General features: G+C 48.8%; 1 protein-coding gene and 1 long non-coding RNA gene across 3 annotated transcripts in view; one reads left to right on the plus strand and one right to left on the minus strand.

Moving 5' to 3' along the window:
• The window catches only part of LOC148148000 (uncharacterized), a 34,255-nt gene extending 24,832 nt beyond the window's left edge, over positions 1–9,423 (minus strand). For both annotated transcript variants that reach the window (XM_087993986.1, XM_087993985.1), the window contains exons 1-3: positions 9,303–9,423; positions 6,008–6,090; positions 2,797–2,883 (exon numbers count right to left, since the gene is read on the minus strand). The gene's annotated coding sequence lies outside the window, so the exon portion shown is untranslated. The remainder of the gene's footprint in view (positions 1–2,796; positions 2,884–6,007; positions 6,091–9,302) is intronic.
• A 4,662-nt stretch (positions 9,424–14,085) lies between these two features.
• Positions 14,086–22,001, plus strand: LOC148148001 (uncharacterized). The gene is made up of 3 exons (XR_015759279.1): positions 14,086–14,177; positions 15,171–15,286; positions 21,567–22,001. It is a non-coding gene; the product is annotated as an uncharacterized LOC148148001 (long non-coding RNA).
• The last annotated feature ends 5,173 nt before the right edge of the window (positions 22,002–27,174 follow it).

Below are 27,174 nucleotides of genomic sequence, written 5' to 3' on the forward strand. Positions count from 1 at the left end.
TGGAGATGCTGCAAATCTGTCCCAATTCCCTTCCCATTTGCCCATGGACTCCCAAATCTTCCCTTAAAAAGTAAAATTTCCAATCTGTTTATGAATAACTGCTGAGTCTGTGTCCAGCTGCCATTCAGACTGTTCCAGATACTCAGAACTTACTGAATAAAATAATGTTCACATTATTTGCCAATTACCTGAAAATTATTACTAAAATTGTGACATTGTTAACAATTCCACTCTCTCTGCAGATTCGATATCCTAGAAACAAATTTGCACCTGGTCAAAATCACTGCTTAACCTTCTCAGCTCCAAGGACAATTATCTGTGCTTCTGCTAGCTCTCCACAAAAGAGGAACACATCTTATTTTAATTTATTAGTGTCATAGAGATGTACAGCACAGAAACAGACCTTTGGTCCAATTTGTCCATGCCAACGAGGAATCCTCAACAAATGGAGCCCCATTTGCCAGCTATTGGTCCGTATCATTGGAAACTCTTCCTCTTCATGTACCCAATCGGATGCCTTTCAAATGTTGTAATTGTATCAGCTTCCACTATTTCATCTGGCAGCTCATTCCACACATACACCACACACAGCTTGAAAACTTTGCCCCTTAGATCCGTTTTTAATCTTTGCCCTCTCAACCTAAGCCCATGTGATCTTATTTTGATCCCACCTAACTGGGGGGAAAGGACCCTGGCTGTTCACCTTATCCATGCCCTTCATGATTTTATAAATCTCCATGAAGTCACCCCTCAGTCTTCGACTCACTAGGGAAATTAACTCTGGCCTATTCAGCCTCTCCCTGTAGTCCAAATCCTCCAACCCTAGCAAAGTCTTTGTAAATCTTGTCTGAACTCTTTCAAGATTCACAACATCCTTTCCAGAACAGGGAATTTCGAACTTCAAACAGAATTCCTGAAATGGCTTAATCAATGTCCTGTCCCACCACACAATTTGACGTCCCAGCTTCTGTACTCAATGCATTGGCCAATAAATATAAGCATACCAAACACCACCTTCACTAGTCTGCCTACCTGCGAGTCTACTTTCAAGGAACAATGAACCTGCACTCCATGGTCTCTATGTTCAGCAACATTCCCAAGGACTTTACCATTAAGTGTACAAGTCCTGCTCTGATTTGTCTTTCCAAAATCCAACAGCTTACATTTGTCTAAATTGAACCCAGTCTGCCATTCCTCGCTCCAATGACCCATCTGGTCAAGATACTGTTGTATTCTGAACTTGTCCACTTCTTCATTGTCCACTACACCTCCAATTTTGGTGTCTTCTGTAAACCCACTGACCATATCTCATATTCACATCCAAGTCATTTATTTAAGGACCCAATATCCATTCCTGCAGGACAATGCTGCTCACAGGCCTCCAGTCCGCAAAGCAACCCTCCTACCTTCAAGCCAGTTTTGTATCCAAATGGCTCGTTCTCCCGCCATTTCATGTTGTTATCTAACCTTGCTAACCAGTCTGCTTTGTGGAACATCGTTCAGTGTCCATATAGACAACGTCCACAGTCTGCCTTCATCAATCATCTTTGTCACATCTTCAAAAAAACTCAATCAAGTTCGAGAGAGAGAATTTCCCACACACAAAGCCATGTTAACTATCCCTAATCAATCCTCGTCTTTCCAAATACATGTAAATCCTGTCCCTCAGAATCCCTTCCAACAACTTACCTACCACTGACGTTAGGTGGACTGTTCTCTTGTTCCCTGGCATTTCCTTACCACCTTTTTTAAATAATGGCCACCCATCTTCCAGCACCTCACCTGTCACAAACAATGATATAAATACCTCAGGGACGGGCACTGCCATCACCTTCCGAGCTTTCCACAAATTTCTGGGATACACCTGATCAGGTCCCAGGGATTTATCAACCTTGCTACTGTTTAAGACATCCACTACTTCCTCCTCTGTAATCTAGACACTTTTCAAGTGATCACTATTTATTTCTCCAAACTCTCTAGAATAGAATAGCATAGTATTTCTCCCACCTCCTGTTGTTCCATAGATGGCCTTGTTGATCTTTAAGAATTCCTATTCTCCGTCTGATTATTATTTTATCCTTAATGTATTTGTAGAATCTCTTTGGATTCTCCTTAAAAACTATTTCCTAGAGATATTTCAAGTCCCCTTTTTGCTCTCCTGATTACCCTCGAGTATATTCCTGTAAAAACGTGATCCTGTACTCCCAATTCCTCTGCCTCTGTCATATCTGCTCCAGGCAGAAGCAATTCCACTCCAGGACATCCCAGAAAGGTTTCCTCTTTCAAGGACCGGATTTCCCTCCCACTTGATCAACAATGCACTCCAACGCATATCCTCCACTTACTGTACCTCCGCCTTCCCCCCACCCCTCCAACCACAATAAGAATATAATCCTCCGGTCCTCACCTGCCACCCACTAATCTCCATGAACCTCTGCTATGTCCGCTACCTACAGTCAGACCCCACCACCAGGGATATATCTCCCTCCCCAGCCCTTTCTATCTTCCGCAGAGACCTTGGGATCTTTGGTGCTGATGTGCTGCCCCATGGATACCTCAGTCACTCATCCTGCCAAATGGCCTCGTGAGATTATCACTAGATGGATAATCCAGACACCCAGATAACATTCTGGGGCCCAGGGTTTGGATACCATCACGGCAGAGAGTGGATAGGAATTCAATAAAAAATTGGAAGTAAGAATCTATTAAAGACCATGAATCCATTGTTGATTATTGCGAAAAAAAATCTCATCAGATTCGCTAATATCCTTCAGGGAAGGAATCTGCCATCCTTACCTGATCTGGCACACATGTGACTCCAGACCCACAGCAATGTGGCTGACTCTTTACTGCCCTTTGAGCCCAGCCAGTGACACCCTCATCCTGTGAATGAATAACAAAGAAGGTCAAGTCTTGTACACAACCATACTATTCTTACAGAGAAGTCATCTCTTAGTAAATTTGCTTCTCAACTCCCTGCTGACTATTGGGGAAGGGGAGGGTCAATAGTACCATCCCAATAAGGAGATCATCCCTTTCTTATTTCTCAGTTCCACCTGTATCACCTGCCTGGATGTACTCCCAGGAATACCCTCTTGAAGCCCAGCTGTAATGTCATCCCTAATCAAAAATATCTCTCCCCTTGCTCTGTTGCCCCCTTTCTATCTTTGCTGTAGCATCTATACACTGGAACATTAAGCTGCTGGTCCTATCCATCCCCGAGTCATGCCTCTGTAATTGCTATAATATCCCAGTGCCATGTTCAAAACCATATCCTGACCTCCTCTGCCCGACCTACCGGGCCTCCTGCATTGAAATAAATGCAGTGTAACTGCTCATTCTGTGCCTTGCCCTTGTCTGCCTTGACTGTTTGACGTCTGAACTGTACCAGCGTCAGACTTAGCTCTTCCTCACTCTCTCTCTGGGTTTACCCACATTCCTTCACTGGTTTAATGCCTCCTGAATAGCACGAGCAACTGTTCCCTTCCAGTGCAGGTACAATCCATCCTTCTGATGGAGGTCAATTCTACCCCACAAGAGATTCCAATGATCCAATAATGTGAACTCTTCTATTCCTATGTCATTGATACCAATAAACAACAGCCTCCCCTCAAAATGGTTATTCTCCCCTTTAAGAATATTCAGCTCCCTCTCTGAGACATCCTTATACAAAAATTACACATTCGAATAATAAACCTTATACTCATCACATCATCATAAAAGGATTACATGACACATTGAAGGTTTGGGGAGACCTTTTGCGAGAATGCGATGATTCAAAGGAGAATTTTTAAGCAGCAAATGGGATTTATCTGGAACACAATGCGAATATCCAGATCCTGATATACTGAGTAATTCAATCAGGGTTTAGCAGAATATTTACTAAGATTACCATCTGAATGTCCACCTGTAATATCCTGTAATACAAGTTTATAAAATCTGTCACTACCAGTTCAAGTTAGAAACCCACACCATTCCCTCCTTGTGGCCCAGGATGACTGTACATATTACCCTTGATGACATCAGCAGTCAACTAAGGGGGAAATCTGTGGGTTTCTAGGAGATTCCAACTTGAGATCTTATGTGACTGAACACAGCAGTTCTTTGACAGGTTGGAGAAAATGATCCAAGCGTCAGTGAGATATGGGGAACAAGAATGACTTTCTTTTCTTTCATTCCGTGCTGCCGCTCTGCCTCATCAATAAGACATGGGTGTGAAAGGCTAATGCCTAACGATGGGCAAGTTGTCTCCATCCTGACCAATGGGTAGGAAGATCCTCTCAATCACTCCAAAGCGTATCCCTAAAAAGATAGCAACTCTGTCTGCTTCCCACTGCCCAGTGCTCCCAGTAAATGTTTGGAAGAATGGGAAGGGGGGATATCTCCTAGAAAAGGCATAACTGTAAAAATGTCTAGGATTATGAAAAGAGAGAGATGCACAGGAGAAGGGGGCAACAAGTTGCCAGATAGGGCGTAACTTGGAAAAGTGGGAAGTTGCTCAGTTTGGAGGAGATAATAAAAGAACAAAGTACTATTAAAATGGTGGAAACTGTAGAAAGCTGCACAACAAAGGGACCAAAGGTAATTGTTCAGGAAACACAGAAAGCTACCACACAGTTACAACAGGGAACCAGGAAGGGGAATGGAATGTTTTGTTTCAAAGGTTTTTAGTATTAGAGTTTGGAATATATACCTGAGAGTAACGTGTGGAAGTGCTGGTGAGACCACCATATCTGCAGTAATGAGAACAGTTTTGGTCTCTTTAGATAAGGAAATATGTCACTTTATTGGAGGCATTTCAGGGAAGATTCAATGAGATGATCCCTGGTTTGGAGGCATTATCTTTTAAATAAAGGCTGAAAAGGTTGGGACTCTACTCACTGGATTTTGGAGAAAGCGAGGTGATCTCATTGAGACAGATGGGATTCTTTAGGGGTTTGACAGGATAAATACAGAGAGGATGTGTCTGAGGGTAAATACTGAGAGGGGAGTCTGAAACCAGATTCTGAGTCACGGAATCAAGGGTTCTGTTTTGGATTCAAGGTTAAGGCGACACAGACACGGGTAACGGGTTTCAGTGGCAATGGAGCTGGGGTGAGGTGGAGAAAAGCAACGTTTAAGAGACTGGAATTCCTGGTGTTGTGATTGTGTGGATGTCTGATCAGAAGGTCATCTTGGGGTCAGATATAACAGCAATATTGTGAAGAATGTAGTTCTGTCTCAGAGAGTTCCCAGTGAGAGGGAGGGGCTCAGCAGAAAGGTAAAGGGAAGGCAATGGGTTTAACCGTGACAATGTTTCATTGGAGGAAATTGCAGCTAATCGAGTAGTGGGAATGTGATAAGCAGTTTGATAACTGAGTAACAGTGGAGTAATGGAGAGGGATGATGGGGAGGGAGAGCTGGGCATCGTCAGTGTACATGTCAAACCTAACACAGTGGACGATATCACCTCCTGGCACTATGTACGTGAGATAGAGGAGAGACCAAGGATAGATCGTTGAGGGACACCAAATGCAAGGAATTCAGAAAGGAAATGGAGAGTGGAGATGGAGCAGGATTTTCCAACAACGGTGAGGTCAAATATTAGTTTTTCACAGAATGGGAGAGAAGGACATAACCAGAAAAGACCAACAGACAGAACAAGGAACAATATCTATGAATTGGCGAGGGGGGGTGATGAGGCGGCAGCGGAGGAAAGAGTGTTGGAAAGTGAGTTTAGTGAGATTAGAGTAAAGGGTCAAGTTAAGCTCTGATAAGGCTTGACAAGAGATGGAGAAAGATGTAGGTTTAGGACAAAAACCAGGAACATCACCTGAGGCAGTTTGGCTCAGTGGGCTAGTGGGAGGGAGAGAAACAGCAGATCGGATTATCTCAGTCTCAGTGACAGAGAAACTCCATGTGCTCCTCACTCATTGTTGGAGGGGAGGATGGAGGAGACAGGATGATGGACAGTGTTTCACAAAGAAACAAAACCAGGGTTAGTGATATTTAAAATGAGTGAACAAACCTGATGTATTGAGCTTTTATCCAGAATATTAAAAGAAATGACTGAAGTCCTGGTTCGAATCCCATCTTGGCAGATGGTGGAATCTGAATTCAAGAGAAAAAAACAACGTATTAGGAATCTCCTGATCTCCATGAAACCATTGTCAATGGCGAAAAAAATCCTGCCAACCTGTCAGCGGCCCAGCCAGCTACTCACTGTACTAATCACTGCAAAGTCTCAACACAGGAATGAAACTGGATGGACCATGTGGCATCTAAGAAGGCACCAGAAATTACAACCACAGAATCAGCCCTCTCGATGGTGCTACGTCCTCCTCACTAACATATGGTTTTTGGTGCCAAAATGTGGACAGCTGTCTCACAGACTAGTCAAGGAACCGCCTGACATAGTCATACTCACGGAATCATCCCTTACAAACAATGACCGGACACCACCATCACCATATCTAGATATCGAGAATGTGGTGCTGGAAAAGCACAACAGTCAGGCAGCATCCGAGGAGCAGGAGAATCGACGTTTGGAGCCTAAGCCCTTCATCAGCCTGACCTGCTGTGCTTTTCCAGCACCAGACTCTTGACTCTGATCTCCAGCATCTGCAGTGTTCCCTTTCTCCTGAAATCTCTGGATATGTCCTGTCCCGCCGGCAGGACAGACCAGGCAGAGGTGGTGGCACAGTGGTGTACAGACAGGGAGGATTTGCCCTAGGAGTACACAGCATTGACTCCGGAGACCAGGATGTCTCATGGCTCCTGCTGATTACCATATACTGTACTGGCTGATGAATCAGTTCTCCTTCATGTTGAACAACATTTGGAGGAAGCACTCAGGCAATAAAATGGTGTCAAACGTACTCTTGGGTACAGGATTTCAAGGTCCACAATCGAGACTAGTTCTGCAACAGAATTACTGACTGAGCTGGCCAGGTCCTAAAGGACATAGCTGCTCAACTGAGTCTGCAGCGGGTGGTGAGGGAACCAACAAGAGGGAAAAACATACTTGATCTCATTGTTATGAATTGACCAGCTGCAGATACATCTGTCCATGACAGTATCAGTAAGAGCGACCATCACACATTTCCTTTGGAGACAAAGTCTTGGCTTAAAGTTGAGAAAAACCTCCATTGTGTTGAGTGACACTATCACCGTTCTAATGGGGACAGACTTTGAACAGATGTAGGATCTCAAACTGGATATCTCTGAGGCACTGTGGGACATCAACAGCAGTAGAACTGTACTCCAGCACAATCTGTAATCTCATGGGTTTGTAAATCCCAGTCTCACCCATCACAATGGACAGGAAAGGAGGGCATGCCATGAGCAGCACCAGGCAGACTTAAAACTGAAGTGCCAACCTGGTGAAGCTATCAAACGGAACTACTTGCATATCAAACAGCATCAGCAGCAAGCAACAGAGCTAAGTGATCCTACATCCAATGGATCAGATCGGAACTCTGCAGTTCTGCCACACCCAGTTGTGAACGGTGATGGACAATTAAACAACTTACTGGAGGAAGCATCACAGAAATCCCCACCCTTACTGATGGAGGGGCCTCACACATCCATGCACCAGATAAGATGACAGCATCTGCAGCAATCTTCAGCCAGAAGTGCAAAGTGGGATGATCCATCGCAGCCTTCTCCAGTGGTTTCTAACATCACAGATGTGAGTTTTAAGCCAGATCGATTCAGTTTGAATAACATCAAGAAATGGTAAAGTAGTGCAAAGGCTACGGGCCCTGCTAACATTCTGACAATAATACTGATGGCTTGTGCTCCAGAACTTGCCACCCACCAAGCCACGTACCGCTCCAGCACTGGGATCTACCGACAATGTGGAACATTGCCCAGGGATGTTCAACACAACAACAGAGGGCAATCCAACCCAGGCAATTTCCCTCTGTCAGTCCACACTCCATCAGCAGTAAAGTGATGGAAAATGTCATCTACAGGGCTACCAAGCAGCAGCTGCTCAGCAACAGCCAGCTGAGCGACACTCATTTTAGGCTCCACCATGGCAACTCGGGTCCCGATTGTGGTACCGCCCTGATTCACAATCTGGCAACCAGCTGAATCCCAGAGGTGAGGTGAGAGTGACAGCTCAGTCCCACTCCAAGACCACTAATTCGAGCTGATTCCACCCTCCTCTCAGCTCATATACTGAAACTCTCATCCATCGTGTGTTATCTCCAGACTTCGTTTTCCAAACACACTCAGGGCCAGCTTCCCACATTCAACCTCCCTGTAATCTCAAGAAAGTCTTCATCGCTGCTTGTTGATTCATCAAAAGGCTCCTAATTAGAATCAACAGCATACAGCCATAGAGATGTACAGCAAGTAAACAGACCCTTCGGTTCAACCCATCCATGCCGACCAGATACCCCAACCCAATCTAGTCTCACCTGCCAGCACCTGGCCAATATCCCTCAATTTAAAATACTCACACTTGATTTAATTCCTGGCTGTGATAATCCCTAAGGTATTATCCCTACTGCGAATCCTCTACAAGGATGCCTGCCTTGAAGAAGTTTTCCTCCTCTCTCTCCAAGAATCTCAGGGAGTCTCTCTCCCACTGCAACTCCCAGGTCATTTCCTCTGCCCTGAAGCTCATCAACCACGTCCTGAAACAAACCCGCTACTACAGCCACATTTGCTTACTTTTCCGACCTGCCAAGCTCCTTTTCCACCTATCCACTCCACCCTCTCCTCCCTGACCTATCACTTTCATCTCGTCCCCCACTGACCTATTGTACTCTATGCTACTCTATCCCCACCCCCACCCTCCTCTAGCTTATCTCTCCACGCTTCAGGCTCTCTGCCTTTATTCCTGATGAAGGGCTTTTGCCCGAAACGTCGATTTCGAAGCTCCTCGGATGCTGCCTGAATTGCTGTGCTCTTCCAGCACCACTGATCCAGAATGTGATAATCCCTAGCTCCCTGCACCACACACACTTTGAGACCTTGACAACACATTTTCTTCGAGACTCCCAACCATTTGTTAATTCATTACTTCACCTGTGTGGCTATTTCTACATTTGCTGAAGCAGCATGATCTGAAATTCGCAGCCAAAACCTCACAGGTCTGCTTTCCATCCTTAAGACATCCCTCAAAACCTGCTTTTTGGCAATGCTTTTGGTCACCTGACCTAATATCTCCATCTCTGGCCTTATGTCTAAAGTTCTCAATAGTATTTTTGTGAAATTATAAGCATGATAATAAAAATACGAACTGTTGTTGATTTGGACATTATTCAATCAGCAACAGTGATGATTTGAAAATAACCTATAATGCCACTTACCCAACCACACTGTGAGAGCACCTTCACCACACAAACTGCAGCTGTACAAGAAAGTCAAACATCATCCTCTCCACAGGCATCAGGGCTTTGGCATTAATCACTGGTATCTGTGGAAGGAGAAACACAGTTGATGTTTCAGGGATTGCAAAATGCATTACAGGGAATGAAAATGGTGCAGAATTTGATAGTCAGAAATGGAAGGAAAATACACTTGCTTATTGGAAAAAAGAATTCTTGACTGTCAAAAATATTTTAGAAAATAATCTGATAATAGAGCAGCACATGGTCAGGGGCTGGGCCGCAGTGAAAAACTAATTTACAAAGAGTCTATAAAAGTAACAATACAGTCGTAAACAGACCAAAAATACACCCATGGTTCGAGACTGAGGAAGCTAGATATTGACAAAGTGGTGATGAGGGAGCCCAGAGGTGAATCAGAGCAGTATTGGCTGCTGTGATCCCAATAACTCTAAACTGGAGAAAGTCTGCACATGCGCCTGGCTGCACCTTGCCCCCTACAAAGATGGCGGCGGTGCACATGTCCAGTGAATCGTAGTCCCGAATAAAGATGGCGGCGCTCACTCAGGCCTGCAGCCGCGCTGAGGCCATTCCTCATTTACTGCAAACACGGGACTGGGACGTTGAAATTTGTGTTTTCCGACGTGCACAATTTGTTTGTAAAACTTCTCCGCTCATAGCAACACAGTTTTTCTCCAGTTCCCCGTTTATTTCTTTCCTTACCGTATCCTTTCTCTCCAAAACTTCCCGAGCATTCATTTCAGCGACTCTGCGCCGCGCGCGAGGATGATCACATGGTTTAGTTTAGCTCCGCCCTTCATTCACTTTGATTGGTTGGAGGACCAACCGCCCGTTCGGTCCTCCAACGCCGCCCACCGTCCTTTCATTGGTCCGGTGCTGACATCAATCACCTGGGGTTCCTTTGTTGGCTAGAGCATGCGCAGTGTGTCCTGCTTTAGCTGATATGTTGGGTAATGTGATGGGAGAGTTTGCTGAGGGTAAGGATTCCCTTTGTGTGAGCTCTGCAGTAGATTTCCTTTATTCATGGAGGGAATTGCCTTTCTTCTCATGACTGTATAGCTGTGATTGATGAATCAATGTCACCTGAATCAGTACATAAACACCACTTTTTCACAACATCTGAGATCTTTAGCACATTGTATCACGTTCTTCTTTGGAAACAAAAGAAGAACGTGATATCTGTCTTTATAATCTGTGCTAGTTTATTTTTCTCATGATTCGGAGATGCCGGTGTTGGACTGGGGTGTACAAAGTTAAAAATCACACAACACCAGGTTATAGTCCAACAGGTTTAATTGGAAGCGCACTAGCTTTCGGAGTGACGCTGATCAATCACCTGATGAAGGAGGCCTCCGCAGAGTTCCAGGCAGGTGGAAGAGAGGATTAGCAAAATTATTCTGGATAGGAGTGAAAGTAATAGGATGGTCATTATGGGGGACTTTAACTTCCCCAAAATTGACTGGAAATGCTGTAACTCTAATACGTTGGATGAATCACCTCCAACACACTGCATCCACCTGGACACCCCGTGCTGGCCTATTACCTGCCCTCGACCTCTTCATTTCCAACTGCCAACGGGACATTAACCGCCTCAACCTGTCGACTCCCCTCCCCCACTCCAACCTCTCACCGTCACAACATGCAGCCCTCCAATCCCTCTGCTCTAATCCCAACCTCACCATTTCACCAGCAGATAAAGGGGGTGCAGTGGTAATCTGGCGCACTGACCTCCACCCCGCTGAAGCCAAACACCAACTGAAAGACACCTCTTCCTACTGCTCCCTTGACCATGACCCCACCCCCCATCACCAAACCATCATCTCACAGACCATACAGAACCTCATCACCTCAGAAGATCTCCCACCCACAGCTTCCAACCTCACAGTCCGGGAACCCCACACTGCCCTGTTCTACCCCCTTCCCAAGATCCACAAGCCTAAGCACTCTGGCCGACCCATTGTCTCAGCATGCCCCTGCCCCACTGAACTCATCTCTACCTACCACGACACTGTCCTATCCCCCCAGTCCAGGAGCTCCCCAAATACGTTCGAGACACCACCCATGCCCTCCACCTCCTCCAAGACTTCCATTTCTCCGGCCCCCAACGCCTCATCTTCACCATGGATATCCAATCCCTCTACACCTCCATCCGTCATGACCAGGGCCTCCATGCCCTCTGTTTTTTCCTCTCCCGACGTCCCCAACAGTACCCTTCCACCGACACTCTCATTCATTTGGCCGAACTGGTCCTCACCCTTAACAATTTCTCCTTTGAATCCTCGCACATCCTCCAGACCAAAGGGGTAGTCATGGGCACAGGTATGGGCCCCAGCTATGCCTGTCTCTTTGTTGGCTATGTAAGACAGTCGATCTTCCGTAATTACACCGGCACCACTCCCCACCTCTTCCTCCGCTACATTGATGACTGCATTGGCGCCACCTCGTGCTCCCGCGAGGAGGTTGAGCAATTCATCAACTTCACCAAAACATTCCACCCTGACCTTAAATTTACCTGGACCATCTCTGACACCACCCTCCCCTTTCTTGACCTCTCCATCTCCATTAATGACAACCGACTTGACACTGACATTTTTTACAAACCCATCGACTCCCACAGCTACCTGGATTACACCTCTTCCCACCCTATCTCTTGCAAAAATGCCATCCCGTATTCCCAATTCCTCCGCCTCCGCCGTATCTGCTCCCAGAAGGACCAGTTCCACCACAGAACACACCAGGTGGCCTCCTTCATTAGAGACCACAATTTCTGTTCCCACGTGGTTAAAGATACCCTCCAATGCATCTCGTCCACATCCCGCACCTCCGCACTCAGACCCCACCCCTCCAAGCGTAATAAGGACAGAACGCCCCTGGTGCTCACCTTCCACCCTACCAACCTTCGCATAAACCAAATCATCCGCCGACATTTCCGCCACCTCCAAACAGACCCCACCACCATTTCCCTCCCCACCCCTTTCTGCCTTCCGCAAAGACCGTTCCCTCCATGACTACCTGGTCAGGTCCACGCCCTCCACAACCCACCCTCCCATCCTGGCACCTTCCCCTGCCACCGCAGGAATTGCAAAACCTGCACCCACACCTCCTCCCTCACCTCTATCCAAGGCACTAAAGGAGCCTTCCACATCCATCAAAATTTTACCTGCACATCCACTAATATCATTTATTGTATCCGTTGCTCCCGATGCGGTCTCCTCTACATTGGGGAGATTGAACACCTCCTAGCAGAGCGCTTTAGGGAACATCTCCGGGACACCCACACAAATCAACCACACCACCCTGTGGCCCAACATTTCAACTCTCCCTCCCACTCTGCTGAGGACATGGAGGTCCTGGGCCTCCTTCACCGCTGCTCCCTCACCACCAGACGCCTGGAGGAAGAATGCCTCATCTTCTGCCTCGCAACACTTCAACCCCAGGGCATCAATGTGGACTTCAACAGTTTCCTCATTTCCCCTTCCCCCACCTCATCCCAGTTCCAAACTTCCAGCTCAGCACTGTCCCCGTGATTTGTCCTGACTTGTCCTACCTGCCTATCTTCTTTTCCACCTATCCACTCCATCTCCGACCTATCACCTTCATCCCCTCCCCCACTCACCCTATTGTACTCTATGCTACTTTCTCCCCACCTCCACCTTCCTCTAGCTTATCTCTCCACGCTTGAGGCTCTCTGCCTTTATTTCTGATGAAGGGCTTTTGCTCGAAACGTCGATTTTACTGCTCCTCGGATGCTGCCTGAACTGCTGTGCTCTTCCAGAACCACTAATCCAGAATCTGTACCCCACCACATCACTTTGCCCCACAATCGTGGTATCTGGCTGTGCACAAAGAGGAGTGGCTACAGTCTGCCCTGGGGCCCTGAAACACATGGTAAAGACTAAAATGACCAGAGCATTGAGAGCCCCACCACATTGTTTGCATATTCTATTGTTTTTACTCTGTTCCTGCCTTCCCTTGTTTTTTCTTAATAAAGCTGTGAAATGAACTCAGGCATCTCGATCCAAGATTCGGGATATTTTCACCACATCACAAGGCATCGACTCTAACTTCCCTTGTCCCTTAGCCTGCTGAGTCGCGCCTGAATCAACTCCTCAATTGGGAGGAAGGGGCGGAACCGGAGGACTGAGCAGCGGCCGGTCCGCCAACCAGAGTGAGTGAGGAGCGGGGCCAACGCATTCTCGGGGAGTGAACGCTTCAGGATTGGTCAGAAAGCCAACTATTTTGCAGGATTGATCATTCTCACTACATAGTGGAGCATTAAACCTCTCTCATGAATCAATGTGAGATTTTTAAGAAATAGTTGAGATGTAAATCTGATAACGTACATTAGGGAGATTTAAACAATCCTTCGATAAACACATGGGTGATTTTGCAATAGTGTAGGGGACGAGCTGAGAATAATTCACAGGTCGGTTTACGCAACTCGAGTAAGAAACTTATTTTCAAACTCCCAGAACGATTGGTAATTTACTTACCTGGCTAATATGGTTAAGTTGGACCGAATAATCTATTTGCATAGTAATCATCTCAATGACTGTAACTCGACAGAGCAATTGTTAATGACTGATATTTCACCCATGATCCTGTGCAGATATGAATATTCTCTATAAACTCACTGATAATCTCAGACGCACGCGCAGTTTAGTTTCCATGTGGAGCATGCGCAGTGTCACATTGATCAGGGCACAGAGAGAGAGACATGGAGCTGCTTTCTCCGGCAGCGGCTGCGATCGGCTTCAGAGAGCGGCGCTCATAGCCGGTGTGTGGGAGCCTCGCTGGGAGAAAGAAGCGGAGAGATTTCACAAGTCCTGGATACAGGTTAAAAATAACTCGATAAAGACCCTCCAGGCCCGTGTAAGGAGGCGGCGTCCCTGATCAGGGAAGCGGCCCAGGGTCACGGCCGCCATTTGTTTGAGGGAAGAGGGAGCGCGGGCCTGAGGGCCGCCATCTTGAGAAGGTCAAGGTGCAGGAGGGCGGGGCTCTCGGGGTCTGTAGAATAATCAGAGGAAAGGGAAGACCCATTGTTATTGATTAATCCCACGAACACAGCGTCACTGGGCGGTCCCGCAGGAATATCCTCTCTCAGTCCTGCTGGGATGGTTCACCCAGTCAGAACCAGCAGCTCTCCTCCTCTCTCAGCTCCCCTTCTGTCCTTCCTGCAGCATCTGTCCCCTGGAACATTGAGCTGCCTGTCCTGTCCCTCCCTCAGCTGTTGTTCCTGTAATACCTGTGATATCCCAGTCCCATTTTAGATTACTTCACTAGAGACAGGAATGCACCAGATGGGTTTTTCTTAACATCAGCAATTGTTTAATACTCACTTACAGGCTTTTAATTACATCGTTTTTGAAGCATTTACTTCACATTCAATCATTTGCAATGGTGGGATTTGAACCTGTGTCCAGAGAACACTTGCTGAGTTTCTGGATAAATTGTCACACAATAATGCCACTAGGCCATCACTTCGCCTGCTCACAGTTTGTGTATCCCAGTGCAACATGAATCAAGACCCTTTCTTCCTGTACAATTGTTTGACCCGGCACTCTGGTGATGTGACTCAGTACCTCTCCATGTGGTATCCCTCACTGTGTGGGTCTAATTGCTGCCTCTGTCACTGTCTCTCACCTTTGAAGCTACTCCAGATCATGAGCCAACAGAATTCTCCACTCCAGAGAGATGAGGCAGCACAGGTCAGGAATGGAGACTGGGATTTTCCAGATCTCTGTGGGCTCAGTGCCATTCTATATATGTAACCCTCAAAGCATTAGTCTAATTTCCCATTCTGCCTATTTCTGTGTCTTATTTCTACAGGTACTCATGGAGTTCCTGACTCAATAGACTTGCCAACTGCTGGTTGGGACGATGGTTGGTCAGCCAGAAAGACAAAGTCAGGGAGGTCGGGAGTCTTCAATAAATCCTGCTGCCAGGTAAGATCATTCCAGTGCACAGAGCAGAAAGTAATAAGGGGGATCCAAACATCAGCTAACAAGACATGACATAGAGAAAGTGCTGGAGGGGGAGCACAGTACAGACACACCCCAGGCTCAATCACCACGCCTGTTGCAAGTTTTGATGTAATGAGACAGAATCAGGAGTTCTCAGTTATCAGTCCAGATCTGTGCTTTCTTAGGGAGCATCAGAACAACTGAGGGGAAAGCAGGCCTCCCACGAGAGGGTGGTAATGCTGCCTGGGATCTTTTTGTTCCCTATTCCCTCTCCAACACTGTATCTATGGCTTGTATTGAGGACCAGTGTCTTCAATCATTCTAACTCCTATAACAGTTCCTAACTCTGTCATCTCCTCCCCTCTCACCAGTTATTTCACATATTTGAAACCTCCAGTCCAGATGGCCATCCGTATCGCTGTAACTTGCTTCAGTCTCTACAACATGCCTTGTCTCGATAGTCTCCTCCTCCAATAACTGGAGACATAGGGTCTCTTTCTGTGCGGCATGACTCTTCGGCCAAGTTTCCCTAAATGGAATGAGTTGCGTTTGCCTGTGTTTGGCTCATATCCCTTCAAACCTTCTCATCTCCACGTACCTGCCCGAGTGTCTTTTCCATGTTGTAATTGTACTTGTTTTTACCATTTCCTCTGGCGGCCCGTTCCATCTATGCACCATCCTCTGTGGATAATGTTGCCGCTCAGCTCCCTCTTTAAATTCTTGCTCTCTCACCTCACGTTTATGCCTCTAGCTTTGGACTCACCTACCCTTGGCAATTCACCTTACTTAGACCCTACATGGTTTCATAAACTTTTATAAGGTCATCCCGTGGCCTCCTCTGCCCAGGAGAAATATTGACGACAGTGTTACCAATATCTCCAACTCATGTACTGAATGCTCTGACCAATGAAGACAAGTGTGCCAATTGCCGCTTTCAACCCCCTGTCGCCCTGTGATGCCAGTCCAAGGAACAATGTAACTGCACCCCTTGGTCTCTCTCTTTTCTACAACACTGTCCAGGGCCCAACCATTACCCGTGTTAGTTCTCCCTGGTTTGTCTTGACTAAATCCAACATCTGAATTAAACTCCATTTTTCATTCCTTGGCCCAGTTGATTAACATCCCCTTCGATAACTATATTCCCTGCCCACTCTTCCACTAATCTTGGTATCCACAAACATACTAACAGGGACTCCTATATTTTCACTCAGATTGTTTATGTAAATGGTGCACAACAGTGGTCCCAGCACCAATCCTTACAGCACACTGCTGGTCAGAGGCCTCCAGTCTGAACAACAACCCTCTCCCACCACCCTCTGTCTCCCACTGTCATCCCATTTTGTATCCAGTTGGCAAGCTCTCCCTGATCCTTTGTTATCTACCGTTACTAACCAACGTATCATGGGTTTGCGGAAGCCAGAAACAACGTCTGTTGCTCTGTCTTTGTCTATCTTTTTGGTCACATCTTGAGCAAACTCCAGTCAAGTTTGTGAGACATGTTTTCCCATGCACAAAGCTATGCTGGCCCTCCGTAATCAGGTTTTAACTTTACAAATGCATGTAAGGCCTACCTCTCAGAAGGACCTCCAACAACTGACCCACCATGATGTCTCGCTCATCAGTCTGTAGTTCCCTGGCTTTCTCTTGCAGCCTTTCTTAATTGATGACACAACATTATAATCATAGTCAGAGTCATACCGCACTGTTTGGTTAACGCTAAACATACTCTAAAACGGATCTCATCCCACCTGCCTGTTCCGGGATCATGTCCCTTCAAACCTTTCCTATTCCTGTACTAATCCAAATGTCTTTTGAACATTGTAATTGTCCCCATGTTCACCCCTTCCTTGGGAAGTTCATTTCATACACAACCCACCCTCTGTGTAACAATGTGCCTCTCATGTCTTTTTTTTATATGTCTCTCCTCTAAACTTACAAATGTAGTGCCTTGTCTTGAGACTCCCCTGTCCATGGGAAAAGACAACTCCCATTAACTCTATCTATCCTCCTCATGATTTTATAAACTTCTATAAGGTCATCTGTCAACATTCAGGTTTCAGTGAAAAATACCAACCTATTCAGCCTTTCTTTATACTGAAGCCTTTCATACCCAGCCACATTCCAGTAAATCTCCTCCCAACCCTTTCCAGCTTAATAATATCCTTCCTATAACTTGGCGACTAGAACTGGACACAGTATTCCAGAAAAGGACTCACCAATGGCCTGTATAATCTCAATATGACTTCCCAACTCTTATATCCATAGGACTGAGCAATGAAAGCAAGTGAGGCAAGCACCTTTTTTTTAAACTATCCTGTCTCTCCATGTTGCAAACTTCAAAGAATTATGTAGCTGAACCCTGAGGTCCCTCTGTTCTACAACACTACTGAAGGTCTTGCCATTAATTGTATAAGTCCTGACCTTGTTTGTTGTACCAAATGCATTACCTCGCATTTATTCAGATTGAACTCCATCTACAGTTTCTCAGCCATTCACACATTTCATCAGGATCCCTTTGTAATCTCAGAAAACCTTCTTCACTGTCCACAATGCCACCCTCCAGTCTAACAGCCGATCACACGTAGCACTCTATGGTACAAATATCTATGCTAGGGGCCCTACACTTTCTTCACCAGCTTCCCACAATGTCCTGAGATACATTTGATCAGGTCCTGGGGATTTATCTACCTTTGTATTTTAAAACCTCCAGCACCTCCTTTTCTATAATGTGTACTCATTTCAAGACATTGAGTCATAGAGATGTACAGCACGGAAACAGGCCCTTCGGACCAACTCCTGCATGGCGTTTCTAGTCACATTTGCCACAATTTTGCCAATATCCCTCTGAACCCTTGCTATTCATACACCCATCCACATGCCTTTTAAATGTATTTCTATCAGCCTCCACTATTTGCTCTGGCAGCTTATTCCATCCACTCTGCGGGAGCCAGTTGTCTTTTAGACCCCTTTGAAAAGTTTCCCTCGCCTGGGGAAATGACCCTGTCGATGACCATCATGATTTTAAACTCCTCAGCCTCCCATGTTCAACTGAAAACAGCCCCAGCCTATTCAGGCGTTTCCCTGAAGCACAAACCCTCCAACCCTGGCAACATCTTTGGTCATTTCTTCTGAACCCTTCCATGTTCCACGACATCCTCCCGATGACATTGAGACCAGCATTGCACACAGTATTCCAATAGTGGTCAGGCCAAACACTGTTTTGTTCCCTGAGTGCCCCAGTCTTTATCCACAGTAAGTTCCAAAGTGAAATATTTGTTTTGGATCTTGTAGTTTCACACATCGTTGGCTTCATTGATCATTAAGGAGACCGGGTTTGTCCCGCGCTCTTCTTTTGCTCTTAATACACTTGTAGAGTCTCTTTGGATTCTCCTTAACTTTCTCTGCCAAATCTATCTCGTGTCCCCTTTTTACATTCCTGATTTCCATCCTAAGTGTATTTCTACAGTCCTGATGCTCCTGAAGGGATTCCCTTGAGTCAGCCAGTTATATCTGACATGTGACCCCTTTTTTCTTGACCACAGCCTCGAAACACAGCCAGTGTTTCCTAATTCAGTCAGCATTGAGCTGCACACTAACAGCAACACGCTGCCGCTAAACACTCCTTTTATCTCAGTTTTAAAATATTCCTACTTGCCAGACTTCCCTTTACCTGCAAATAGCCTCCCCAGATCTACTTTAAAAATTCCTGTCTAATACTATCTTGCTCCATTGAATAACTTTAACTTGTGGACCAGGCCGTCCTTTTCCATCGCTATTTTCAAACTAATACAATTGTGGTAACTTTCCCAAGTGCTCCCCCACTAACACCTCAGTCCCCTTCCCGACCTTGTTTCCCAAGGGGAGATCAGGTTTAGCCCCATTCTCCAGTTGGGCCACTTACATAATGACTGGGAGTTTTCGGAACACACTTAACAAATTCCTTCCATCCAAATGCTTAGCTTAGTAGCAATCCCAGTCCAGGTTTGGAACGGTTAAGATCCCCTATCATTACAACCCTATTGTTCTAAGAGATATCTGAAATCTCTTGACATATTTGCTCCTTCATTTCCCATTGCCTATCGCTGTAGTACGACTGTAGAAAACTAATGGCCAATTTTTATTTCTCGGTTCCACTAATATCGCTTAACTAGGCGATCCTGCATGAATACTCCCTCTAGGTACTGCTGGGATGTTTCCCCCAATCAAAACCACCAGCTCTCCTCCTGTTTTGCCTCCTGTTCTATCCTTCCTGTAGCATCTGTCTCCGGAACATTGAGCTGCTGGTCCTGTTGCTCCCTCAGCTGTGTTTCTGTAATATCTATGGTATCCCAGTCCCATGTTCCCATCCATGCTCTGGGTTCATCTTCCTTATCTGTCTGGCCCTTTGCATTGAAATAACGACAGTTTAATCCACCAGTTTTCCCTAATTGTCTGCTATGTTCTTGCCTGCCTTGTCAACTTCTACTGCTTTCTTTCTGGCCTTACGACTATTTGGGGTCACACAGCCCTGCCCGACGAGTTTAAATCCTCTCGAGCAGCTCCAGCAACGTTCCCCACCAGGATGTGGGTCGCTCTGCTGCTCCCAGTTCAGGTGTATTCCCCACCCTGTCTATCTGTGCTGACACCTCCAGACATCCAGGGACTTGCCCACTAAGGTCCCTGTGTTCCTCAGTATTCCAGGAGGACCTACCATTCATGATGTATATCATTCGTTTATTAGATTTGCCACAGTGCATTACCTCACAGTGATCAGAAGTAAACTCTGTCTGCCATTACTCTGCTCAGTTTATCATCTGATCGATATCAGACTGCAGCCTGAGTCCATCCCCCTCACTGTGGGCAACACCCTCACCTTCCATGTTATCTGCAAACCTACTAATGATTCCTTCTGCTTTGATATCCAAGTTATTAATGTAATTAACAGCCAGCAATGATTCCAGCACAGATCCCTGTGGTACACCCGCTGGACAATGGCTTTCTATCACAAAAACAACCCTCCACCAATTGAGGACCCAATTTGCAAACTTGCCTTAGATCCCATGGGCTCTTCCCTTTTGGACCTGAAGAAGGGCATGTGCCCGAAACGTCGAATCTTCTGTTCCCTAGATGCTGCCTGACCTGCTGTGCTGTTCCAGCAATAAAGTTTCAGCTTTGATCTCCAGCGTCTGCAGACCTCACTTTCTCCCCTTTTGGACCAGCCTTCCGTGTGGGACCTTGTCAAAGACCTTAATGAACTCCATATAAACCACATCATCTGCACTGCCCTCATCAATATCAGAGGACAGTCGTCTAGCAGATCCATACAGACAATCCCTAATGAAATTGCGGGGGTATCCGTTTTTGGCGAATACATTGTATAGGTGTTCCTCTTCCTCTTTTTGCAGTTCTGGTGTACTGCAGTGTGTTGTGGCCCTTTTGAACAGTGTCTTGATGCAACTTCTTTTGTGTTTGTTGGGGTGGTTGCTTTCATAGTTTAGGACTTGGTCTGTGTGTGTGGCTTTCCTGTATACCTTAGTGGTGAATTCTCCGTTCGGTGTTCTCTGTACCATCACGTCTAGGAATGGGAGTTGGTTGTCCTTTTCTTCCTCTCTAGTGAATCTGATTCCTGTGAGTGTGGCGTTGATGATCCGGTGTGTGTTCTCTATTTCTGTGGTTTTAATGATTACAAAGGTGTCATCCACATATCTGACCCAGAGTTTGGGTTGAATTTGCGGTAAGACTGTTTGTTCTAATCTTTGCATTACTGCTTCTGCTATGAGTCCAGAAATAGGTGAGCCCATGGGTGTGCTGTTGATTTGTTCATATATTTGGTTGTTGAATGTGAAGTGTGTTGTGAGGCACAGGTCCAGTAGTTTGAGTATGTCGTCTTTGTTGATAGGTTCACCGTCCTGTTGTCTGTTCTGTATGTCCAGCAGGTTGGCTATTGTTTCTCTGGCTAGGGTTTTGTCGAAAGAGGTGAACAGTGCCGTTACATCGAATGAGACCATAGTTACTTCCTTGGCTATGTGTGTATTTCTGATGATGTCCAAGAATTCATGTGTTGATTGTATAGAGTGTCTGGATCCGCTGATCAGGTGTTTCAGTTTCTGCTGTAGTTCTTTCGCCAGTTTGTGTGATGGTGTCCCTGGTAGTGATACTATGGGTCTGAGTGGGATGTCTGGTTTGTGCACTTTAGGTAGTCCATAGAATCTGGGGGTGTTGTTGCTTTCAGGTTTCATTCTCTGTAGGTCAAACCTGGTTATCTGTCCGTTTTTCTTTGTAGGTTTCTCAGTGTGTTGTTGATCCTATTGGTGAGCTGCAGGGTGGGTTCAAACTCCAAGCAATTTCGTCAACAGATGCCGAAGGGAAAGACAACGGAACGAGGACATGCCGCAACCCAAAGGGCTAGCCACACTACCATACATCAGGAGCATTTCCGAACTGACAGCCAGACTACTGCAACCACTAGGACTTATAACAGCACACAAACCAACAGCCACTCTCAGACAACAACTCACCAGAACGAAGGACCCAATACCCAGCATGAGCATAACCAATGTAGTTTACAAAGTCCCATGCGAGGACTGCACAAAACACTATATAGGACAAACAGGAAGACAGCTAAAGATCTGCATCCATGAACATCAACTAGCCACGAAACGACACGACCAGCTATCCTTAATAGCCACACACGCAGATGACAAGCAACGTGAGTTCGACTGGGACAACGCTACTATATTAGGACAAGCCAAACAGAGAACAGCCAGGGAATTCCTAGAGGCATGGCACTCATCCACAGTTTCAATCAATAAGCACATCGACCTGGACCCAATATACCGACCACTGCAGCAGACAGCTGGAACTGACAATTGGAAGCGGCAGATACAAATCACTATAAATGCCGGAGGAAAGATCACAGAAACGCTTCACAGGAGGCTCCCACGCACTGAGGATGTCACCTAGACAGGGGACGAAACGTCTGCAATACAAAATCCCAACTCGGCGAACAGAACCACAACAACGAGCACCCGAGCTACAAATCTTCTCACAAACTTTGAACCCTTTAGACTCTACAAAGCTCCGTCATGAACAACCCACCATCTCTCTATTTCCTTTGCCTTCTTCAGTGTCTGCAACTCTCACTGTATATTCCAGTAACGTTCTTTAGTTGCTGCAGGTCTGCCTAGCTCCCCAGATAACCTGTTTCATCCCCTACAGCTCCCTCAATCACTGTAACACCCTCTGCTCTGTCTAATCCTCCTCTTTCCCACTGTCTTCCAGACACAATGGCGATCCTGTAAGAGAGCAGTGCGGAATGGGATGTTATAAATCGCAGCAGAGGCTTGATGCCGACCATTACCTGGGAGTCGCAAGGGGAGAGAACCTGAGAGAGAGCAGCACAGAGTGGGAGAATATACGTCAGCATCGAGGGTCACGGCCGACTGGGACTTGGATTTGGATAAAAAGCAGAGCAGGAGGCTCGAAATCAGCACGAGTTATAGAGGGAGTGACCGTGTGAGGGAGCAACTTGGAGCAGGAGCTTGAGGCTGACTCACACCTGGGAGAATATAAATCAGCACTGAGGATCGAGGCCTAGTTGTACCTGGGAGTCACAGAGACGGTGACCCTGTGAGGGAGCAGACTGGAGTGAGAGCTGGACGATTACACGTCCGAGGAGACACATCACTGTGTGTGCACGTGTCCCTCCCTTGTTCTGTGTTTGTGTGTGTGTGTGTGTGTGTGTCCCCTTCCCTCGTTGTGTGTGCGTAACTCTCCTCACTGTCTGTGTTTGTCCCTCCCTCACTGTGTGTGTGTTTGTGTGTGCGTATGTCTGCGTGTCTCCCTCCCTCACTGTGTGTGTGTGTGTCCCCTCGCTGTGTGTGTGTGTGTCCCCTCTCGCTTTCTGAGCACATGTCCCACCCTCGCTGTGTCTGTGTGTCCCACCCTCGCTGTGTCTGTGTGTCTCAACCTCGCTGTGTGTGTTCGTGTCCCACCCTCGCTGTGTGTGTGTTTGTGTGTGCGTATGTCTGCGTGTCTCCCTCCCTCATTGTGTGTGTGTGTGTCCCCTCGCTGTGTGTGTGTGTCTGTCCCCTATCGCTTTCTGAGCACATGTCCCACCCTCGCTGTGTCTGCGTGTACCTCCCTCGCTGTGTGTGTGCGTGTCCCTCCCTCGCTGTGTGTGTGCGTGTCCCTCCCTCGCTGTGTGTGCGTGTCCCTCCCTCGCTGTGTGTGCGTGTCCCTCCCTCGCTGTGTGTGCGTGTCCCTCCCTCGCTGTGTGTGCGTGTCCCTCCCTCGCTGTGTGTGCGTGTCCCTCCCTCGCTGTGTGTGCGTGTCCCTCCCTCGCTGTGTGTGCGTGTCCCTCCCTCGCTGTGTGTGCGTGTCCCTCCCTCGCTGTGTGTGCGTGTCCCTCCCTCGCTGTGTGTGCGTGTCCCTCCCTCGCTGTGTGTGCGTGTGTGTGTCCCTTAATGGCTATGTGTATTTGTGTCTCTTCCTCGCTGTGTGTGTGCGTGTCCCTCCCTCGCTGGGTGTGCGTGTCCCTCCCTCGCTGTGTGTGCGTGTCCCTCCCTCGCTGTGTGTGCGTGTCCCTCCCTCGCTGTGTGTGCGTGTCCCTCCCTCGCTGTGTGTGCGTGTCCCTCCCTCGCTGTGTGTGCGTGTCCCTCCCTCGCTGTGAGTGCATGTCTCTCACTCTTGCAGTGTGTGCATGTCTCTCACTCTTGCAGTGTGTGCGTGTCCCTCCCTCGCTGTGTGTGTGCGTGTCCCTCCCTCGCTGTGTGTGTGCGTGTCCCTCCCTCGCTGTGTGTGTGCGTGTCCCTCCCTCGCTGTGTGTGTGCGTGTCCCTCCCTCGCTGTGTGTGTGCGTGTCCCTCCCTCGCTGTGTGTGTGCGTGTCCCTCCCTCGCTGTGTGTGTGCGTGTCCCTCCCTCGCTGTGTGTGTGCGTGTCCCTCCCTCGCTGTGTGTGTGCGTGTCCCTCCCTCGCTGTGTGTGTGCGTGTCCCTCCCTCGCTGTGTGTGTGCGTGTCCCTCCCTCGCTGTGTGTGTGCGTGTCCCTCCCTCGCTGTGTGTGTGCGTGTCCCTCCCTCGCTGTGTGTGTGTGTGCGTGTCCCTCCCTCGCTGTGTGTGTGTGTGCGTGTCCCTCCCTCGCTGTGTGTATTTGTGTCTCTTCCTCGCTGTGTGTGTGTGTGTCCCTCCCTCGCTGTGTGTGCATGTCCCTCCCTCGCTGTGTGTGTGTGTGCGTGTCCCTCCCTCGCTGTGTGTATTTGTGTCTCTTCCTCGCTGTGTGTGTGTGTGTCCCTCCCTCGCTGTGTGTGTGTGTGTGTCCCTCCCTCGCTGTGTGTGTGTGTGCGTGTCCCTCCCTCGCTGTGTGTGTGTGCGTGTCCCTCCCTCGCTGTGTGTGTGTGTGGTGTCCCTCCCTCGCTGTGTGTGTGCGTGTCCCTCCCTCGCTGTGTGTGTGCGTGTCCCTCCCTCGCTGTGTGTGTGCGTGTCCCTCCCTCGCTGTGTGTGCGTGTCCCTCCCTCGCTGTGTGTGTGCGTGTCCCTCCCTCGCTGTGTGTGCGTGTCCCTCCCTCGCTGTGTGTGCGTGTCCCTCCCTCGCTGTGTGTGCGTGTCCCTCCCTCACTGTGTGTGCGTGTCCCTCCCTCGCTGTGTGTGTGTGTGCGTGTCCCTCCCTCGCTGTGTGTGTGCGTGTCCCTCCCTCGCTGTGTGCGCGCGTGTCCCTTCCTCGCTGTGTGAGCGTGTCCCTCCCTCGCTGTGTGTGTGTGTGCGTGTCCCTTCCTCGCTGTGTGTGCGTGTCCCTTCCTCGCTGTGTGTGCGTGTCCCTTCCTCGCTGTGTGTGCGTGTCCCTTCCTCGCTGTGTGTGCGTGTCCCTTCCTCGCTGTGTGTGCGTGTCCCTTCCTCGCTGTGTGTGCGTGTCCCTCCCTCGCTGTGTGTGTGTGTGTGTGTTCCTCCCTCGCTGTGTGTGTGTGTGTTCCTCCCTCGCTGTGGGTGTCTGTCCCTCCCTCGCTGTGTGTGGGTGTGTGTCCCTTCCTCGCTGTGTGTGTGTGTCCCTTCCTCGCTGTGTGTGTGTGTCCCTTCCTCGCTGTGTGTGTGTGTCCCTTCCTCGCTGTGTGTGTGTGTCCCTTCCTCGCTGTGTGTGTGTGTCCCTTCCTCGCTGTGTGTGTGTGTCCCTTCCTCGCTGTGTGTGTGTGTCCCTTCCTCGCTGTGTGTGTGTGTCCCTCCCTCGCTGTGTGTGTGTGTCCCTCCCTCGCTGTGTGTGTGTGTCCCTCCCTCGCTGTGTGTGTGTGTCCCTCCCTCGCTGTGTGTGTGTGTCCCTCCCTCGCTGTGTGTGTGTGTCCCTCCCTCGCTGTGTGTGTGTGTCCCTCCCTCGCTGTGTGTGTGTGTCCCTCCCTCGCTGTGTGTGTGTGTCCCTCCCTCGCTGTGTGTGTGTGTCCCTTCCTCGCTGTGTGTGTGTGTTCCTCCCTTGCTGTGTGTGTGTGTGTTCCTCCCTTGCTGTGTGTGTGTGTGTTCCTCCCTCGCAGTGTGTGTGTGTCCCTCCCTCGCTGTGTGTGTGTGTGTGTCCCTTCTTCGCTGTGTGTGTGTGTCCCTTCTTCGCTGTGTGTGTGTGTCCCTTCCTCGCTGTGTGTGTGTCCCCCTTCCTCGCTGTGTGTGTGTGTCCCTTCCTCGCTGTGTGTGTGTCCCTTCCTCGCTGTGTGTATGTGTCCCTTCCTCGCTGTGTGTGTGTGTCCCTTCCTCGCTGTGTGTGCGTGTCCCTCGCTCGCTGTGTGTGCGTGTCCCTCGCTCGCTGTGTGTGCGTGTCCCTCGCTCGCTGTGTGTGTGCGTGTCCCACCCTCGCTGTGTGTGTGCGTGTCCCACCCTCGCTGTGTGTGTGCGTGTCCCACCCTCGCTGTGTGTGTGCGTGTCCCACCCTCGCTGTGTGTGTGCGTGTCCCGCCCTCGCTGTGTGTGTGCGTGTCCCGCCCTCGCTGTGTGTGTGCGTGTCCCGCCCTCGCTGTGTGTGTGCGTGTCCCGCCCTCGCTGTGTGTGTGCGTGTCCCGCCCTCGCTGTGTGTGTGCGTGTCCCGCCCTCGCTGTGTGTGTGCGTGTCCCGCCCTCGCTGTGTGTGTGCGTGTCCCGCCCTCGCTGTGTGTGTGCGTGTCCCGCCCTCGCTGTGTGTGTGCGTGTCCCGCCCTCGCTGTGTGTGTGCGTGTCCCGCCCTCGCTGTGTGTGTGCGTGTCCCGCCCTCGCTGTGTGTGTGCGTGTCCCGCCCTCGCTGTGTGTGTGCGTGTCCCGCCCTCGCTGTGTGTGTGCGTGTCCCGCCCTCGCTGTGTGTGTGCGTGTCCCGCCCTCGCTGTGTGTGTGCGTGTCCCGCCCTCGCTGTGTGTGTGCGTGTCCCGCCCTCGCTGTGTGTGTGCGTGTCCCGCCCTCGCTGTGTGTGTGCGTGTCCCACCCTCGCTGTGTGTGTGCGTGTCCCACCCTCGCTGTGTGTGTGCGTGTCCCACCCTCGCTGTGTGTGTGCGTGTCCCACCCTCGCTGTGTGTGTGCGTGTCCCACCCTCGCTGTGTGTGTGCGTGTCCCACCCTCGCTGTGTGTGTGCGTGTCCCACCCTCGCTGTGTGTGTGCGTGTCCCACCCTCGCTGTGTGTGTGCGTGTCCCACCCTCGCTGTGTGTGTGCGTGTCCCACCCTCGCTGTGTGTGTGCGTGTCCCACCCTCGCTGTGTGTGTGCGTGTCCCACCCTCGCTGTGTGTGTGCGTGTCCCACCCTCGCTGTGTGTGTGCGTGTCCCACCCTCGCTGTGTGTGTGCGTGTCCCACCCTCGCTGTGTGTGTGCGTGTCCCACCCTCGCTGTGTGTGTGCGTGTCCCACCCTCGCTGTGTGTGTGCGTGTCCCACCCTCGCTGTGTGTGTGCGTGTCCCACCCTCGC

This window comes from Chiloscyllium plagiosum, unplaced genomic scaffold (assembly GCF_037043375.1).
Source record: "Chiloscyllium plagiosum isolate Xiang-an unplaced genomic scaffold, Cpla_swu_hap1 HiC_scaffold_14, whole genome shotgun sequence".
Lineage (NCBI taxonomy): Eukaryota > Metazoa > Chordata > Chondrichthyes > Orectolobiformes > Hemiscylliidae > Chiloscyllium > Chiloscyllium plagiosum.